This window comes from Octopus bimaculoides, chromosome 5 (genome assembly GCF_046866305.1).
Source record: "Octopus bimaculoides isolate indiv1 chromosome 5, ASM4686630v1, whole genome shotgun sequence".
NCBI lineage: Eukaryota > Metazoa > Mollusca > Cephalopoda > Octopoda > Octopodidae > Octopus > Octopus bimaculoides.
In genome coordinates this window covers 100,864,571-100,871,155 of record NC_142932.1, presented here as the reverse complement: position 1 = coordinate 100,871,155, position 6,585 = coordinate 100,864,571, and positions in this window count along the sequence as shown.

The following is a 6,585-nucleotide window of genomic DNA, read 5'->3' as shown; positions in this document are numbered from 1 at the left end:
CCTGTGCTTTCTTGGTACAGGCCATTGAGAAGGTTTGCTGGCAGTTAATCGTCAATCCAAGCTTTCCACTCTCCTCAGTCATGATATCAATCAATCCCTGAAGCTTCCTTTCTGTGTCCACAAACAAAGCAGCATCGTCTGCGTACTTCAGATTTTTAAAATTCCTTTCCCCCAGTTGTAGCCCTGAAATTGTCTTGATCCTGCTTAGAACTTTCTCACTATACAGGTTGAATAAATCAGGTGACAAAATACAACCCTGCCAGACGCCTTTTTTGAATGTCAATCCAGTCGCCCAATTCTCCATGCATTCTGATGGTTGCTTTCTGGTTCCAATACAAATTTTTAATCATTCTTAGATCTTTCCCATCAATCTTGAGTTCTTCTAACATTCTCACCAACTCTTCAAGCTTGACACCACAATCAAATGCCTTCACATAGTCAATAAAACAGACGTACAAGTCTTTTTGTTTCTCTATACACTTTTCCACCAACGTCCTCAAGCACAGAATTGCATTTCTTGTCCCCTTTCCTGTTCAATAGCTGAACTGTTCATCTGATAGATTTCCCCTAATAATACCTTTCACTCAATTCAACTTCACTCTCAAAATAATCTTTTTTACATGACTCACTAAGCTTATCATTCTGTGATTTTTGCCCTTGATTGTTCCAGACTTTTTAGGCAAGGCAATGAAGACTGATTCTAGCATTTCTTCAGGTACATCCCTCAAGTTGTAAACATGGTTTGCTATCTCTGTTAATTTTTCTACTCCAAAACTCTCCAAAGATTTTACTAGTTCAAACGCGATGTTATCATTTCCTGTTGCTTTTCCACTTTTCCATAGCCTGAATGATTTCAGCTGCTGCAATTATATAGCCATCCATCGGCTTGCTTATCTCTAGTTTTTCTTATCTTCCATCATCAACATAGAGACCCTTGATGTAATTGGTCCACCTTCTCTTGACTGACTCATCATCCATCAGAATTGTGCCCTCCTCGTCTTTAATACAGCCTGTCAGATTTTTCTTCCTCCTAAATGTAGCCTGTCTAACTTTTTCATGCATCATCTGTGCATCTTTCTTCTCCAGCTCTTCAATCTCTTCACAACACCCCTCCAGATATTCTTCCTTTGCTTTTTTGCACATCTTTCAAATCTCTTTGTTCAATTGTCTGTACATCCCTGAGTCACTCCTTGCCAGTCTTCTCTCATCCTATGAAGTATCTCTTGAGTCATTCATTTATTTTTCGAAATTCTTTCAGTTTCTGGAAGCCATTCCTCCACTCCAAATACAACATAATAATTTTGATTTGAATACCACATTAATACTTTTTGTTTCAAATACCACATGACAAAGTTATTTTTTACTAAATTCTTTATTATTTTCAAAATTAATCAAAAGAAATGTAGATTTGCAATGAAAAAATGACCACAAAAGAATTCAGCAGCCATTTTTTTTAATAGCAATATTTAAAAAGCTTTTCCATGTTAGCAAATGGGGTAGATAATTGCTTACTTGGGGAAAAAAAAAAGAATGAGGGGGACACTTACAGCAATTTTCTGATATGAAGAATGCATCAACAGCCTGTTTCTCAACATGACTTAATATCAATCTATATGTTTTCTTTATAAATATCCAATAATACATATATGTTTGTTGATGTTTCAGCTCATACAATGATATGTACGAATAGGTGCCATGTATATGCCTTTCCTCACTCCTTTTCATAACCATATACTCAACAACTTGTGTTTGATCTTATCATAAGCAGCCTTGGATCATCTAATCCTTAATTTAACTTCTTTGATGTTTTTCTCATCTGATGTTATGATGGTTCCCAAATATCAACTAATTTTAAGATTATTCCATTAATTCTTATATTGCAAATTAGTAGTATTTTCTTTGAAAGTGTCTTTTTCTGTTTTTGTTTTAATGTTAGAATCTTGACTCATCTTTTCTCTTTCAGTATTCACAGTACTATTTAACTTTTATAGATTTAACCCTGAGTTGCTTTGAGGTCTGTGTCATCTACATATTTATATATATAATTATAATCTAGGGTATCTAAGAGATACCGCCATGCTGAAAATAGCAGTCAAATCTAGACTCTAAACCACAATAAATGTTCATATAGTGCACAGCTCCTGTGTGCTATATGAACATTTATTGTGGTTTAGAGTCTAGATTTGACTGCTATTTTCAGCATGGCGGTATCTCTTAGATACCCTAAATTATAATTTTAAATAATTGTTACCTTTGATGGTTTTTATTCCCTCGCTGGCCACTTGATAAAATCAATATTTAAATATCGATCTTATCCTTATTTATATATTTTTATATATATATATAGATGAAACATAAGATATTCTTGATGCCTTGTCCATCTATCAGTATTCATGGCAGATGTCCAATAAATCGCATACATATACATTTATACATGCATACAAACATATATATATATGTGTACCTAGGTATATACAATAATTCCTCGCCATATCGCGGTTCACCTATCACAGTTTATTATTTAAGCTTAGGTCAATTCATCCAAGGTGTTGTTTTGCATTTATAATAAAATAAATATATACAAATTATAATTAAAAAATATACAGTACAGTACTGTTTCTACTTTACAGATTTTCACCTATCATGGTGGGGTTTGAATGTAACACCTGTGATAGTCGAGGAATTACTGTATACATATCTATGAACTATATAGGTGTATGCAAAACTATGATCAGATTGCTTAAATGCTCACATGATTTAGCAGTGTAATACTGCTGGAGAGACTAATTTACATATTAAACACATCCCTGACAATCAGTACATACATACACAAACACATATATATGTACACACACACACACACACAAATGCGTGCACGCACACACACACATACACACATATGTGTGTATATAGACAGACAGATACATATATATATATATATATATATATATAGATAGATAGATATAGATATATATATATATATATAGATATATATATATATATATATATATATATATATATATATATATATACGTATATCATTCAGTCATTCATCCATCATCATTTAACATCCATTGCCCATGCTAGCATGGATTGGACAGTAAGACCAAAACTGGCAAGCTGGGGAATCACACAAGACTCCAGTCTGATTTGGTATGGTTTTTACAGCTGGATGCCCTTCCTAACGCCAACCACTTTACCAAGTGTGCTGGGTGCTTTTACATAGTGTTACACAGGCACTGCATGGGTGTCACACGGGTGCTTTTACTTGGCACCACCACAAGTGCTTCACATATGTATGTATGTATGTATGTATGCATGTATGTATGTATGTATGTATGTATGTATGTATGTATGTATGTGTGTATGCATGCATTTGTTCATTCATTTAATGTCTATTTTTACAACACAACAAGCAGATGACTTTTATTATGGATTTATTATAAGAAGAATTTTATTGGTGGATGGCAAGTAGTGAAATGCTGTCAGGTTTTCCACTACATCTCATTTCATTCAGATCTCAAATCTGGCTAGGGTTGACTTCGCCATTCATCCTCCGAGGATTATTCAAATACAGAAACAGTCAAGTATTGGAGTTGATATTGTGAACTCTGTCCATTCCATAAAATTGGTGTCTTGTGCCAAAGTTAGTGACAATTCTCAAAATTAAATACACATCTAGAGTGTTATAGCAATATATATATGTGTGTGTGTGTGTGTGTGTTTGTATAAAAATATCAAATATCTTTATTGTTACAATAATATATAGATATTTATTACAATAAATTTTTTTTATTACAATATTTTATTACAAGTATTTTATTACAATCCTCATCCTCATCATCCTCATCATCTTCCTCATCATCATCATCAACACCGTCATCATTATCATCATCCATCATCATCATCGTCGTCATCGTCGTCATCGTTACCACCATTATTTTATGTCTGCTTTCCATATGGGTATGGGTTGAACAGGCAGTTGCAGTCTGAGTCGTTTCTTATCGAGAGCTACTGCTCTCATAGACTGGTGCTTCTATATGTCATCTGGTTTAATTTATATGATTGCATGGCCTTCCTATCACCAACTACTTTACTGCATTGGATGCATTTTCTTATGGCACCAGCATCAGAGAGGTTAGTAAGTTCTCAGAAGGACAGCACTATATTTTCTCTGCTCAGAGGAGAGAGAGAGAGAGAGAGAGAGAGAGAGAGAGTGATGACAGCAGAAACACCGAATGTGCAGGCAGAAGAAACAAAAGCAGATGAGTGTAAAGTACTCATTGACCTAAGATGTGTACTTTTACTCGGATGACCAAGGAGGGGAACAAAGAAGAGAGAAGGGTAACAGTTGAGGGTTAGAATGAAAAGTGTAAATGTAGAGGTGTTGTTGCTATTGCTGTTGCTGTTGTTTAGCCTCACATCAGCCCTTATCAAAGGGCATTCCAGCCGTGACCATCCCATCTTTTTTTCTATACACAAGAATTTAATACACTTTTTCCATATGTCATTTGAGGGACATTTGGCTGCTATTTATAATATATAGAGCAACCATGTAGAGGTTCCCTCAAACGAAAACAAAGAGAAATTATGTGCTTGATAGGTCTGTGTTGAGGTGTACAGCTTGCTAGTTCAGAAAAGTACAACAGTTAAGAAGCTCACACAGCAACCACTTATTTTCAGGTTCAGTCCCACTGGACAGCACTTAGGACACATGTCTTTTACTGAAGCTCTGAGCTAACCAATACCTTGTGAGCGAATTTGATAGATGGAAACTGTGTAGAAGCCCATTGTAAATATGCTTGTGTTGTGTTTGTGTTTTCCCCCAACCAACCAACCAGCCAACCAACCAACCAAATGATAACTGGTGTTGGTTTCTTTACATCCCTCGTTCTGCAAAAGGGTCCAATAGAAGAACCAGACTTAAAAAGTAAGTACTGGGGCCAATTTATTTGACTAAATCTTTTATGGCAGTGCCCCAGCATGGTCACAGTCCAGCAATTGCAACAAGCAAAAGTTAAAATATATCACAGGCAGAGAATAATCTACAGGTTGTATGAGTGAACTTTTGGTAACAGCTGAGTTTTGCCAATTACTGAGAGAATCTTTTATATGTGATCTTTTTTTGACTTTGTAACGACATATTAATCATTTCATTATTTCAAAACCAAATAACCCCATTCATCATTATTTTAAAACAAAATACAATAAATAGTTACTGAATCATTTATGGTTACAAAAATATATAAAACCTTATTGTCATTACTAAACTGTGTTAATAATCAGAAGTGTAATTATATATTTATTTATCAATTTTATTATTTATTAACATTTGTACATGTATTTATAATTTCCTCATATCATAGGCTACGTGGTTTCGAAGTTTCTTTTCTAACCATCTGGTTCAGTCTTCCTACATAGCACCAGGGCAGGTGTCTTTTATTTCAAGCCTATGCAAACCAAAGCCTTGTGAATGAATTTGATAAACAGAAACTGAAAGAAGGCCATCATTTACATACATACATACATACATACATGATGGCCGTCCACTCGTGACCGAGGAAGACCATTGCCGACCTTCAGGAACATTGTGCGCTCTAGGACTAACTTATATTTTGCATTTGTTGGTGGCTAATGAGCCCTGCTCTTGACAAGCATACACGACTGCAAACATTGCAGACCAAGCTTTCCCCATACATACATACATACATACATACATACATACATACATACATACATACATGCATACACATATACACAGGGGAGTCTTTAAGTTTTGACAGGTAGTCTTTGACTTTTTCTAGGTAGAAGGGTTTTACAACCCAATATTTGCATGCTATTATTAGTAGCTTTGTGTGCTTCAAGATCTACTATTCCAAAAAGAATTATATATATATATATATATATATATATATATATATATATATATATATACATATACACGCACACGCACACACACGCACACACACACACACACACAAACACACACACACATTTATATATATATATGTAATGTGCTCTCAAACCTACTCACCTGAAGATATGCATTTGCACAGCTATTGTTGGATAATATCAATGTAATAATGTGTGCATGGCTTGGTGGTTAGAGTGTCAGGTTCACAATCATGAGGTAGTGAGTTCGATTCTCAAACCAGGCTGTGTGTTGTGTTCTTGAGCAAAACACTTTATTTCATGTTGCTGCAGATCACTCAGCTGTAGAAATGAGTTGTGGCGTCACTGGTGCCAAGCTGTATCAGCCTTTGCCTTTCCTTTGGTTAACATCAGTTGCATGGAGAGGAGAGGCTGGTATGCATGGGTGATTGCTGGTCTTCCATAAAAAAAAAACATGCCCAGAGTAACTTTCTAGGTACAATCCCATGGTCATCCATAACTGAAGGTTGTCTTTATGTGAAACACTAAGCAATTACCAGCTGATACTAATGCACAGAAGTAATTACTTGCATTAAAGCCTGTTCATTCCATCTTGTATTAATTTGTGAGTGTGTGTGTGTGTGTGTGTGTGTGTCTGCGTGTGTGTGTAAATATGTATGCATTTACATATATATATATATATATATATATATA